Source organism: Thermobia domestica, chromosome 16, assembly GCF_964235325.1.
Source record: "Thermobia domestica chromosome 16, izTheDome1.hap1.1, whole genome shotgun sequence".
NCBI classification, from domain to species: domain Eukaryota; kingdom Metazoa; phylum Arthropoda; class Insecta; order Zygentoma; family Lepismatidae; genus Thermobia; species Thermobia domestica.
This window is the reverse complement of record NC_137469.1, coordinates 136,273,899-136,289,252: the sequence shown is the minus strand read 5'-3', so window position 1 is coordinate 136,289,252 and position 15,354 is coordinate 136,273,899.

Sequence of the window (15,354 nt, the reverse complement as noted above, 5' to 3'; positions counted from 1 at the left end):
TGGGTCTTTTTCTATATGGGTCTTTTGCCCCCCGTTGGAAAAAAATTCTGCGTGCGTTAGTGATTATGATGTTGCTTAGTTACTGTATTATAGTGTTTTATACAAGGAATAAATACTTCTGTGTTTTATATAATAATGAGAGCTTTATTTACATTTATTACGGTCCTTGCTTTACGACAGCGAAAGATATTCACGTTCAGCGGTAATCAGTTTCCATTTCCAAATAATTACAGTGAGGCGAATGATATAATTGATGCACAGATTTAGGACTTAGGAAACATGTTGTAGTAAATTCCTGAAGAGTGAAAAGCGATAGTAGCAGTAATTAGCTCAGTCAGTCCCTATAGTTCCTTAGTGAATTACATAAATCTTACTGATGTTGTATCTCTTTCTTTCTCTTCTCTCTACATCATGTCTGGAGATTAGTGTTTGGACAAATAAGCTAAAGTGGCAATTTTAAAAAGTAAGATGATCTACGCTATAAGTGACAGATGTTGTGGTGTTTAACTTAACATATAAGGCAATAAATTGAAAAAAAGAGATGACAGCGCAGTGATGCTTGAAATCTGTTCCTTTACTCTCTATACCTACGTTATTTCCCTAGTCAAAATAAAAACTCTTCAAAATTAATCACAAATTCTTATGCAACCACCCCTTCCTTAGAGTACTGCGCAGTCACATACCCGTCCCGGCGATGTAAAGGCACTTTTGGCGACGAGGATACCTCTATCAGTATTGGGGGTCCATCTCGTTCCCTTTCATGGGTAAAAAATTTCCAAAAAGTCACATTTCTAGGGTTTTTGACCTAATTTATTCCCTTTGATGAGGTTTAATTACCTCATATGATTATATGAGCGTATACAGGGATCCATTCCCTTTTATAAGACATGGGTATATTGATGCAACGCTTTAAATTTTTGGGAGAGGTACCTTGGCCCACCCCTTAAATTTTGCCCAATTTAAACATTTGGTATAATAGTATAGAACTTTAATATATATCATTATAAATTTGGATGGTCCACCTCTTTCCCTTTTAGGGGTACAAAATTGCCAAAATATAAACGTAAGCAATACGTTGTACCACGTGTTTCGTTTTGGCCCATTTTATCCCCTTTGATGATGTCCTATTACCTTATATGGTTATATGGGCGTATACAGGGGTCCATTCCCTTTCATAAGACATGGGTATATTGATGCACCCCTTTAAATTTATGGGAGGGGTACATTGACCCACCCCTTCAATTTTTTCCCTCAAGATCTGTTGTGTTTCGTGAAATAACAGCAGCAATTTCCTGATTACTTAACCATCTAAATGAATGCTTTCACTTAGAACCATCCCGTCGATTCGCGTTGCCTAGGACTAAAATAAATTAAGAGTCAATAATGAAGATGAGACTTCCATATCAAACATGAAGAGGCATGTGGATCGGAGATCTTTCTTTGTTCTAAGTTTGATTTTTTCAAACCCATGATGGGAAATTATATTATGAGTACAATTTTCGAAATTAATAGTATACAATCGTAAAATTATCTTACAAAACGATGGTTTATTGCAAAATACTTTGACTCAAAGAATAAATTACAAGTAATAAACTTGTCACTTTTCCTGAAGAGTAAGTCTTGAATGAGGCGGAGGGTGTCGAGCGTAGTGCTTCGAACGATTGCCTCACTTGTTCTACTTTCCCGTGGGGCAGACTTGATTCGACTTGATCCTAAACGGATTATTCAGAAGTCGAAGTCGGAAGATGTTCCCCATTTTCCAAAACACTCTTGGTCGATTACAATCTGCCTCACTTGTCAGAAGAAACCTCCATGCCGTAAGAGTCGGTGGACCACCGATAGGCAACTAGCGACATGTCCCCAAAAATTGGCGGTCCCGCAGCGACGATCGGTGGTGGTCCCACTTCCGTTTTGAAAATTATACCACCAGCGGCAGAGAAGCGACGGAACGCCAACGAACCACAAAATATTTCCCTAAAATACGTTAAATCGCTTATATGCGTAATTTGTTTGAATTAAGGTGAGTCTAAAAACATTTTTAAAAAGTAAAAAAGGTACCCTAAGCTGGGCGCGAACCATTAACCTTAAGGTTACTTGTTGCGTGTTCTTCCGAACTCGGCACGGAGATGATTATGAAGACACAGCTTGTAGAGTGATAAATCGTTCAAGTCTTTTTAATATTTCTAATCAGAGTGCTCCTTTAACCGTGTATATTTGATGATAACTGTTTGGAATAAGATCAAATGCACTCGCTATGTAATTTTATAACAAAATGACAAGCGTCTATTTACTTTTTTCATAGTTCTCCCATATTCACTTGCTAGTGATGGCGACAGTTGCCATCTAAATTCATACAATTATACGCACCCATCTCAAGATTTTTGACTTCATGATGTAAAGATAGGAGTTACTCTTGACCCCGGAGCTCAAGTATTGTCCTTATAATAATAATTCGTCAGGGAAAAATAATATATAATAATAACCGCATGCACATGACTGGCGATAGTTCGTGTTGGTCCCTTTACGATTCTCCGAGACAAATCAAAGGAGCGCAGATCAAAATGAAGCCCTCGCTGTTACGCGGTGGTAACTTCAATACCCCCGATTTCAGATATCTTCTTCGACTTGACGAATCCCTGCCACTGGTGGCACACTAGCGGCAATCCTTCGACGCGTCGCTATATCGACGATCGCCATTTACCAGGGAGTAGGCTACTAGGTGTTGGCGACGTTTACGGCATGGGGAAGCTAATAAACAAACAAACCAATAAATAAATCTAAACCCTCATAAAAAGTTTTCTCAAAATTTACATCTAGCAAAATCATTTGTTGGTATTCCAGAACTGTAAATTCACCATTACTCATAATTTACTTCTATCGTAGTTTTGATATGAGAATGATATGTCTGAAACTGTAACACAGATCATTAATTTTTTTTTTCTTTAGTCAGATTTAGCAGTTTTACTTAACAGTCAGTCAATTTGGATCTGTGATTTCAGAGTTTTAGAGATTTCCTTAAATTTTTCATTTCTACAACAGTTTGCAACTAACACCATTAACGTATCTCTTTCGATATTTCCATAGGTAATGGCTTGATCAATCCCATTATATTTCAAACAATAAACTATTTACGGTGTCTTACTCCATTAATCCGAACTACATTTAATATCTAACAACTCTGTGCATTTTCCTTTAAATCTGCATACTTTCTACTAGGTTAAAACTGAACATTTTCTATTTTCTTCCTTTCTTGCTAAAACAAAAGTGTTCTTTAGACAACCTAGAAATGATGACTCTATACTACATTATGTTGCATAGGGCATTTTATGTGGCATATCATTCGACAGTTGGACCTTCCTTCTTATATTGAAAGCAACAGGGATTAAGTCCTTCTACACTTACATGAGAAGTAAATAATTACTTTTTAATTCGTATAATTGTGCCAATGCTACTAAATTAGAGTTTTTAATTTAAGATTATTATTATTATTATTATTATTATTATTATTATTATTATTATTATTATTATTATTATTATTAATTTTATTATTATTATTATTTTATTAACTTAGGATTTCCTGATTAAGAATATTTCACAAAAATCTGGTATTTTTAAACAAATGTGTTCGATATCAAGTAAAGTAGTCACTCTCTTCTATAAATAATTTCAGAGGGGCCCGGTGGCTCAGTGATAAAACGTTCACCTTCGGTGCATGGGATCCTTGATTCGAACCCAGCTCGCACTAAGTGATTTTTGTGATGGACAAACACCATTTGCATGGGTTTTCTCGGGTTCTGCCGTTTCCTCCCACATTTTCATTCCACCATTGCATTCATTTCTCATCATCACCGTCCCCTTTAGCCTAGCCGGTATAATCGTGGATCGTAAAACTTAAAGATTTGATTTCAAATAATTCCAACCCAAACAGATGCAGGAAGTATGCCATTTCGAATAAAACAAACTACTCTATAAAATTCTGAGTATTATTATTTTTTATATATACAATTCTAGCGGACCTTATTTCTAAATCGACGGGTAAGTAGACTAAATTCACTCTCTTATTATTATAGATTCATTTCAATTGAAGCAGTTAAAATAGTTGGGAAAAATTAGAAAGCCATACCTTATATTCCAGTGTGCCACAACCGGATAACACGGCACACTGGCGTGCCCAGCAAAATGAACAGTGTGACGCAAACTTTTACCTATTATTTACAACAATATTTGTCGAGTTTATTTTATTTATTGTTATCGACGATTCTTCCACGGATCAGCTGTCTGTATACAGTTAAAGAAACAAGTATCACATTGAGGGAATGAGTGTAATTATTTACCTTAATAGTAATAGAAAGGTATATTTTCTTGTATTTTCTAACGGGAATAACTGCATCCGGTCTAGAAAGCTGGGCTGCCGTGTCATGACAAAACGCTGTAACTTTGGCGGAGCAGTTTTGCGAAAAAGAGCCGTAAAGTTTTCATCAGAAAATGTGATCTGTATCGTGTAGAACCAGTGTATCTTGACTTTGGAAACACGTGGTTACATGTAATGGTACGTAAATGCATGTTGTGTGATTAAATTTGGTGAAAATTGATTGGTTGGCCATTATTGCCTAGTTACACTGGTTCTCCACGATACAGATCACATTTTCGGATGAAAACTTTACGGCTCATTTTCGCATAACTTCTCCGCCAAAGTTACAGCGTTTTGTCACGACACGACAGTGGGACTAATAACAAAGGAACCCGATGTGCCAACCACACATCACCCTATAGTCGTGAATGCCACATGGCTTTTTCTACGCCTTGGCACCCTAAGGGTTGTTGCTTTCAAAGAGAGAGAGAGAGAGAGAGAGAGAGAGAGAGAGAGAGAGAAATAACTTAATTCCATTGCACTTACATGCTTAAATGAATAAATTATGTAAATAACTGTTTCATTTTCAGTTTACAGTTTACTGTTTATTTTTATTCTTCTTCTTATTATTATTATAAAAAAGGACCTCGCACTTTTCTTATGGAAAGTGGCTTTCGGCTAATGTTGTTGAAACTTCGCTGGTTGATAGTTCTTAACATGTGGATCAAAAGTCTCAATGGACACAAAGACCGAAATCCACTCCTTCCTCCCCAAAAACCGCCTCCAAGTAACTGGGAGGGGGGATTGAACTGATTTCAGCATGTAAAACAATTTGTTGTTTTAATCAACTCAACAAGGACCCCAAACAACCACATGTTAGACTATCAAACTACCCCACTTGACACCGCCCTTTGCCCCCCATATATCTCCCCCGCGAATTACCTTACAGATGTTCCATATTACTGTAGTTTATAGTTGCGCGTATGTGTTGAAATACCTACAGTTTTGGTCTCACCGATGATATAATGGGTTTCACGTATCGCTGATTACGAATCTGAGGTGAGAGTTCTAGAATTCAAGATGGAGGATCAATATGGCGGATCAAAAACACCAAACTCCTGAATGTAGCCGCAAATAGCTGTTTACTAGGGTATTTTGGGTCGTTGGTTACGAATCTGAGGTCAAAATTCTTGAATTCAAGATTGCAGATCCAATATGGTGGATAAAAACGTCGAAGCCACAAATCGTAGTAGACTAGAGTGTTTAAGTACGCAACATTCCTTGATACTTCAGCCACCATGTAGAATTATTCTGCACCCTTGCCCTTTTCCAAAACCCACCACAGATATCTTAATGCTGAAGGGTGTTAAAATAATTCATCAATTATCTGTTCATTATTTTCATCATTTCGGTTTGCAGCATCTAATGTGGTACTTAGCAATGAGTCATCGGGATATCTAATATTCTGTAAATGTCGTGCATGGTCTAAATACCACAAGACACTTGCAACGTGCGCACATGTACCTAATGTACCTAATGTACGAGCACCGCTTTGACATGTATAGTAGTAACCTTGAATAACATTTTGATCATAATCCTGGTCATCTTCATCATTGGCTACATATGCTATGAAAACTTTGTTGCTTAGTTGCATTGCGGAACCCCGAGTAGAGACGTATGCGCAGGAATCCCGGTTCAGTTACGTTTTCGTCAAGCTGGAATTGCTCATCGTTATCTCGTATTAGTTTATCTTGGACGTAAGAGGATGAGAGATCTACTTGATATGTGCCTACAGTCAAATCTCGTAGGTAGTTTAAGTTAAGTACAGGGAAATCAATTAGGCCTTGATCATTCAGCGGTACCCATTGACCGTTCCTTCTAATAAGATTATCTACCTCCACTCTTGCTTTAACAACGTTCGGCATGATTGACCTATTTCTCATTTCTCTAGCTAATTCAATGGTTGCATCTTGCATGAAAATAACGGGATAGTATCTGTTCAAAATAGCTCCAGCTATGCGATAGAAACTATTCAGTTTCTTTGCATGTTGCAGATTCAACGTTTGTGCTAGAAACTTAAAAACAGATCTTCGATGCCCGTTTCTTGCCTCGACTATCCATCGACTTTTAGTAACTAGTCGAGAAGTATTCGCATCTTCTGTTGATAGTAATCTTTCACGTGGTAGTAGGAGTGCGGGCATTCTATGATCAATTCCTAAATATTCCAGTAAAGGAATTGCATCGCGATATCCTCTGTCTACTAACACAATGTCACCATTTTGGAACCAGTTTGCTAAAGCACCTGCATCTTTTTGAAATTCTTCGCGAAGTATTTCTGCATCATTATTGTGCGAGTCAGCAAAATATGGCCCAAAAATAGATAGAATAAAACCGTCTGGTGCTACTATAAGAGTAGGTTCTAATAGAAGGCGTTGTTTATGAAGAGAGTATGACTGTCGCAATACCCGAAAGTTCGAACTTTTGTGAATGTAAGCGTAAGTAGCATCAATCACAGCAATTGCTTTCCTTTGTTCCGGTAAGGGATTGTAGAGTTCGTTTGCAAAACCTGTTACATGCTGTTCTATAAATTGCTGTCTTGTTATGGATGCTAGTCCAATATTGTCAGGAACAAATCTCTGTAGCGACAATCTGACACAATCGATAGTGATACTCACGCATTGCCTACTAGGGTAATCAAAAATCAATTTCAAAACGTCATCGGGCAATCCCTGTTGCATTTTATAAAGAAATACCAATAAATCTTTCCTATTAACTTGTCTCATATTTCCATATAGAAATACTGGATCACAGTAAGTAAGCAGTTCTTCGAATTGATTCTTATTAATTGGCGAAAAGCTTTCAAAGTCCTCATCAGTCAAGTTATCGAAATCTATACCTGCACCTCTATTTAGAGATACATTCCTCATTTCTTGCAGAAAAACTTGTAATTACTGACCTTTAATAACATAGGGCCTGTTAATAAATTGTAATCCATTTAAAAGCATATTTAAAAAGCATCCATTTGCATCTAAATGATGCCTACCACTACGTACATTGTCTGGTATATAAATATTCCTTTATATGAATACCTGAACCCTGCATTGTAATGATAACCTTTCAATATCATTTTGCGCATTACAGATGACACACGTCTGAGACGCTGTTTGTGTAAGAACATTTAATCGCAAACAAGTTGGGTCTGTATTGATTAAATTGATTTCATTAATTATCAACCGATTACAGTTGATGCATAGCCTCGAATTTTCATCTAGAGCTAAAGGTGGATGGTTGAGTTCATCTCGTTTACTAATCGCTACTTGACGTTTATTCCTATTTTCTGCGCCATTCATTAATGCCAATTGACGTACATTAAGTTGCCTGTTACAAACGTAACACCGCATTTTTTTTTTTTTTTACGAAGATAGTTAATTACGTAGGCGACTTTGATTCGTTTTAAACGACAATGGAACAATATTCAATAATACTCTCAGAAGCTGAAGCAAACAACGATGCAACTATCTACTGTCCTGATAAAGACAAGAGACAGGCACCACACCTTTTAAACGAGTAATAATGCCCGTCAATTATCTTACAAAGGACCGTTTGACGAACAAAAGCAGAACAATACCCAAAGATGAGACCTCTATTATCTTGAAAAGGACTATAGACAGATGACAGATGATCACACCTTACAAACAACGAGTAATAATATTCGTCAACAATTCCGAAACGTACACTTGCTGAACCAATGCTGGGGGCGAGCAAAAGGTAATGGCTCATGTGTTCGACGCCCTTAGCGTCATATGCCTCGGGGTGCTTTTCGTTGTTGGAAGCACCAGTACTGCCCTGCGCCACCATGTGGTGATAAATGCTACCACAGACCTCCCCCCACACAGCAATGAAATATTTTCAAAACGTTTCTAAAACGTACCCTCATTTTCCTTCAGAAAATGTATCCTACTTCCCTTAAGGAAATATATTCCATATGTTGTTGAAAACATTTTCCAAATAATACTGAAAATATTTTCGCAATATACTCAAAAACATTGTAGAAATATTTTATACGCCGTTAGAAAAGTTTGCCAAAAAATGTTTTCTGTACCATTTCCACACATTACTGAAAATGTATTTGAAACGTTTTATACAATGCTAACGGAATGGTTTTCAAAATGTTACGCATGGAATATTTTAAAATCATTTGCCAATAACACTGAAAATCATTTGTCTAAAATAAAGATTTTTTTCTAAATATTTTTACAATGTATTGGGTACTTAGTTGAAATGTTTTCTGAAGATTTCTAATCCATTTTTAACAAAAATTAATGTTCTGTAAAATAATAATTTTAAAATATACCATAATTAAAATAATAATTTTTCCACTCATACCAAAAAATATTTTCTATACATGACAAAAAATATTTAGTGAACATTTTCCGTACATCACAGAAAATATTTACTGAACATGAGAAAATATTTAGAGAATATTTTCTGTATATGACAAAATATTTAGAGAACATTTTCTGTATATGACAAAATATTCAGAACATATTTTCTGTACAAGATAGAAAATATTCAGAGAATATAAGGTAGACATATCAAAAACATTTTCAAATTATTTTCCTTGGTGTTTTGTAACAGTAGAAAATGTTTAGAAAATATTAAACTAGTTTCAGATATGAATTTGTGCTAAGAAAGAAAATATTTACGATTCATTTTTCAAATAGCAATTGATATGTTTTTGATTTGTTATTGTATGTAGTTTCAGAACGTACTTAAAATACTTTCTAACGAATTCTAGTTTTCACATAGAATATTTTAAATTATTTCTGAATATTTTTTCGTCATTACCATGATAACACCTACAGTTTGAAATACATTCATTTCTGCGTCTATACTACAGAACCCCACTGGTGGTAAGATTTATACACGATAAATGGGGAAAATAACTTATTTTATATCATGTAAATATTTAATGCTATATACAATCAATTATTTCTTTGAGTTATCGTATATAATAGAGAAATTATCCTTAAAATGATCTAAATTCCACCATCCTACATTACTTATAATTACATAAACCGAAAGCCAAATAAAGGAATGAACCTTTAAAAGACAATACATTAAATAAAATCCTGTAGATTTATTGAGAATAATTACAGTAATAATTTATTAAATTTTACATTAAGTATACATTTGTAGTACACAATATATTTAATGTAAATACATAAACAAAAAGTCTATATTAATTTAAGTCTACTAATTGCATACAGTACATTATAATAGTTTGAAATGTATATACACCTCATCAGTGTATCAATTTTAACAAGTTTTATTTAACGTTAAAAAAAACACTTACTTGGTAAGAAAAGTTCGAACAGAGTTGCACCTTATAAACTCTTCCTCACACCCTAGTATTGTAGTTCAGATGACTGTACCAATCACCGAAAACCAAGCAGGACCGAAAACCGAAACCCTCCCCTCAACACACAGAAAATAAGTTAAACTATTTCTTGAAAAGTTCTCTGTCACCTTCATCTAAGAATATATTTAACGATACGAAATAGGTATATTATACATTACTTTAGAATCTGAAGTGTGATTTAACTGCCATAAATTAAAACTACGCATAATATGCACGCAAATTAGCTTAAATGAGCACCATACACATCACACGAAGCGAGCTACGCCAATAAAAAAAATCACAGTCAATAAGAATTAATTAGATCTTCAGTCTATATTTTTAAATTGGTGTTATGTTGACGCTATGAACTTTGGGCTTCCTATACTAAATGTCTCTATGCCAAACTCTCTATATATAAAACGTTTTTCGTCGAATCTGCAAATTGAGCAAGCCGCGCGCTAATGATGGGAGCGCTAAAAAATAAATCGCGTCACTTGTCTTCTGATCGCATACACTACAATGGTCACGACCTTACTGATGATAAGGACATAGCTAAAGCATTCGGGCAACATTTTAGTTCAGTCTATGGCTCCTCAAGAGCGGACTATGACGTATCGAGCATGTCTCTTAATGATCGTTCCAGTGCTCTTCTTGATATATTTTCACTACCTCTCATATCTGAAAAAGAAATAAAAGAAGCAGTAAGGAAGTTGAAATCGAAAACAGCAAGTGGCCCAGATATGATCCCAACGTACATTGTGAAAGGCTGTTCAGATATATTCTTACAACCTCTGAATATTATATTTAATTTATCTATAAAAACATGTACCTTTCCTGAAAAATGGAAGGAGTCAGTTGTGTGTCCAATACCCAAAACAAACTCAGCTAGCAACATCGAACAGTTCCGACCAATTTCTATCCTATCTGCGTTTGCCAAGGTGTATGAATATATACTGCATAAGCGAATAATGGATCATGTTAAACCTGCATTATCTGTCAGTCAGCATGGATTTCTGAAGGGCAGATCTACTGTATCAAATCTAGCACTAATAGCAGACTACATTTCGAAGGAACTTGACAAGCAAGGACAAGTAGATGTCATATATACTGATTTTTCTAAAGCATTTGACGTCATTGACCATGACATTCTCTTAAACAAACTGGCATCCTTTAACTTCTCGAAATCAACTCTGCAATATTTTGCTTCCTACCTTCAAAATCGTAAACAAACTGTATTGTATCGTAATCATAAATCTCAAGTCTTTCATGCAACATCTGGAGTCCCTCAAGGCTCGAATCTGGGACCTCTACTTTTCATTTTGGCGGTAAATGATCTTCCTGAGTGCTTTCAGTTTTCTAAAAATCTACTCTTTGCTGATGACCTTAAAATATTCAACATAACTGAAACAATTCAGGACTGTTTAGAACTTCAGAGTGACTTACAAAATCTTGAAATTTGGTGTAAAAACAATAAATTTAAGTTAAATGTTCGTAAATGCAGTTATTTAACATTCACTAGAAAAGAAAAATATATTCAATATAATTATTCAATATTAGGGGAAAACTAAAAAAGCTTGATTTTATAAGGGATTTGGGAGTTATTTTTGACTCAAAATTAACCTTTATTCAACATATTGAAATTATTTGCAAAGAAGCCTACAAAAATCTTGGATATATTTATCAAGTCAGTAAAGATTTTCAAAATGATCAAACTTTAATTGTGCTGTATTATGCATACGTCAGGTCAAAATTAGAATATTGTAGTAATATATGGAACCCCAATATACAGAAATACTCATTCTTGATTGAGCGTACTCAAAATAAGTTTTTAAGGCTTCTTACCCTTAAGAAAACAAAATTCTATCCAAAATTTGAAAGCTACATTAACCTTGTTGAAAATCTTAATTTAGAAACATTAGAACTCATGAGAAGAAATATTGATTTATTGTTTTTACACAAACTCTTTCATGACAAAATAGACTGTCCTAATCTTAACGAAAAAATATGTATCCAAGTACCATCTATTAAATTGCGCACTGCTTCGAAAAATACATTTTTTTGTATGACAGCGAAAACAAACGTTTTAAGCAGATCTCCTATATGGAGAGTTAGTGCAACCTACAACAGGTTAGTTAAAGAAAATTTCAACCTGGATGTACTGGCAATGGATGTAAGTGGTTTTAAGAAGTCTATTAATTTTGTAAGACAAATGTAATTATGACCAATATGATTAACCTATATAATCTGTATAACGATATACTATGTAACACTGTAATTAGGCCTGTGCCTGTTGTGTTATATGTCAATAAATCTAAATCTAAATCTAAATCTGATGATAGTTCATCACATAGGAAGACACTTTGAAATGCTAGGTGAGTCACAACACTTTCTTCCTTTTTCTGGGATTCATCCTTATTTACGGTCAAATTTGGTACCGTCTATGTAGTACCTGTGTGCGGCGTACCTTGAAATCATTTCGGTTGATAGCCTCCAAACACAGTGGACTCCTAAAATAAAGCAATTGTTGTAAAATTACTATTTGTAGCATGTGTGGAAAAATTTAAAAACGAAAGATATCTCAGAATCAAGGTTAAGTCAAACGAAGAGTTTTATGCGGCTTTTTTTAATCTTACCTCAGGCTATCCAAAATACTAAAACATTGTTTCCTATACTTTTGGAAGTTATATACTAAATATCTTAATAACTATCACTCAAATTTGGTATGCTGAATAAAGTTATAGTGTAGATATAGAATTGAAACTATGATCCAAACTTAAAATAATGATATTACAGAACACAATAAACTTAACTTAGGATGAAAATGGAAACTGTAGATGCATGAGTATTACTGAGCGAAGGAAGGAAAGTAACTCAGCTGGGTTACGAGTTTGACAGAGTTCATACACAGAAATCGTTCGGTGGTTTATATTTAATGCTTCGACTTAAAAGATAAAGATAAGCTCGCTTTAAAAAGGGTTAAAAAGAAAGAAAAAAAACTTTTAAGAGATTTAATTTATTCTGAATATTTGTTCAGTATTTGTAAATAAATAATGTAGAAAACCGACAGACCTTGCCCGCTGGACTCTGGCGCCCAAATCCCAACTCCGCTATATGCATGCCTGCCATAAAGTAATAGAGATATAAACTTTTTTAAAAAAGTGCAGATTAAGCCTAGCTTAATATTTACATTTTTTAACGCTACCTACAGTATGGCTGTTACTGACAGTTTTGTTACTGACAGACTTTCTTTTATTACTCTTAAGGGACGGTGGTGTGATATTATTGTTTTAAATGTACATGCTCCAACTGAAGATAAGGGTGACGATATAAAAGATAGTTTTTACGAAGAAGTGGAACGGATATTTGACCAACTCCCGCGATACCATATGAAGATTCTATTAGGGGATTTCAATGCGAAGGTAGGACGAGAGGATATTTTCAAACCGATTATAGGGAACGAAAGTTTGCATAAGGAAAGTAATGACAACGGTGTTAGACTCGTGAACTTTGCAACATCCAAAAACCTAATCGTGAAGAGTACAAAATTCCCACATCGCGACGTTCATAAATACACTTGGACATCACCAGACGGAAAAACACATAATCAAATTGATCACGTTTTAGTAGATAGAAGAAGACAATCTAGCATAATTGACGTCCGGTCGTTTAGAGGGGCTGATTGTGACACTGATCACTACCTGGTAGTAGCGATAATACGGGAGAGATTATCGTTGAATAAAGGTAATATTCAATGGCCGAAAACGGAGAGATTTAATTTAAAGAAATTAGAAGAGAGCCAGGTAAGAGAGGAATACCAGATTGAAGTTTCGAATAGATTCGCGGTTTTAGAAGACTCGGAGTGCACTAGTGTTGAGGATACTTGGATTGAAATTAGAGATAGCATTAAAAGTTCAGCAATAGAAAAATTGGGACACGCGGAAATACATAGGAACAAACCATGGTTCGACCAAGAATGCATTAAACTAACAGAGAAGAGAAAACAGGCAAAATTACGGTGGCTACAAAATCCGAATAAAACAACTACACAAAATTTCGCAGATATCAGGCGGGAAACTTCCAAAACTTTTAGAACAAAGAAACGGGATTTTTTGAAAGCTAAAATTAAGGAACTTGAAGATAATAGTAAAAATAAAAATATTCGGGACATGTATAAGGGAATCAGCGAATTTAAGAAAGGCTATCAACCTCGTGCTTATATATTAAAGAAATCTGACGGAACAGTTCTCACCGATACGGATAGCCTCTTAAATAGATGGAAAGATTTCTTTGACGATTTGCTGAACACGCAGCCAAAAACTAATGTGCGTGGAGAAAAGGAGATACACACCAAAGAACCGTATATTCCAGAACCCAATCGAATAGAAGTGGAAGCCGCTATAAAGAAATTAAAGAAACACAAATCTCCGGGTGTAGATGAAATTCCGGCTGAGTTAATTTTAGCTGGAGGCGAAAAATTGTGGAACAAGATACACAAACTCATTCTCCTTATCTGGAACAAGGAAGAATTGCCACAAGAGTGGAAAGAATCAATCATTGTTCCAATTCACAAGAAAGGCGACAAAACTGACTGTAATAATTATCGAGGCATTTCTCTTCTGTCAACATCCTATAAAATCCTTTCAAATATTCTGTTAGCAAGATTGACCCCATACGCAGATGAAATTATTGGAGATTATCAGTGCGGATTTAGACGAAATCGATCAACTATCGACCAAATATTTACCATTCGCCAAATACTCGAAAAGAAGTGGGAATACAATACCCCGGTACATCAACTATTTATTGATTTTAGAAAGGCTTACGACTCGGTTAGGAGAGAAACATTATACAACGTTCTTACAGAGCTTGGAATACCGAGAAAGCTAATTAGATTAATTAAGATATGTTTAAGTGAATCCCAAAGTAAAGTCCGGGTAGGAAAATTTTTGTCCACGAGCTTTCACGTCGAAAATGGCCTGAAATAAGGAGATGCGTTGTCGCCATTATTATTTAACTTTGTGCTGGAATACGCCATAAGGAAAATCAAAGATAGCAACCAGGGCCTAGAGTTGAACGGCATTCACCAGGTTATGGCATATGCTGATGATGTAAATTTAATAGGGGATGATAGGAGAACAGTACAAATAAATGCAGAGATCTTATTAAACGCTTGCAGGGACATGGGTTTAGAAGTAAATGCAGAGAAAACTAAATACATGGAAGTGCGTCGGGACCGTAATACGGCAAATTGTGGAGGCGTTAAAATATTAAATAATGCTTTTGATAAAGTGGATACTTTCAAATATTTAGGATCAATATTAACAGACGAAAATCATATTCACGAAGAAATTAAATGTCGACTAAAAGCAGGGAATTCGTGTTACTATTCGGTTCAAAATCTCTTGTCGTCGCGAATTCTGTCGAGGAATTTGAAGCTTAAAATATATAAAACGATAATCATGCCTGTTGTTCTGTATGGTTGTGAAACTTGGTCGCTTACTCTGAGGGAAGAACATAGACTGAAAGTATTTGAGAACAGGATCCTGAGAAGAATATTCGGACCCAAGAGGAACGAGAATGGGGAATGGCGGAAGCTTCATAA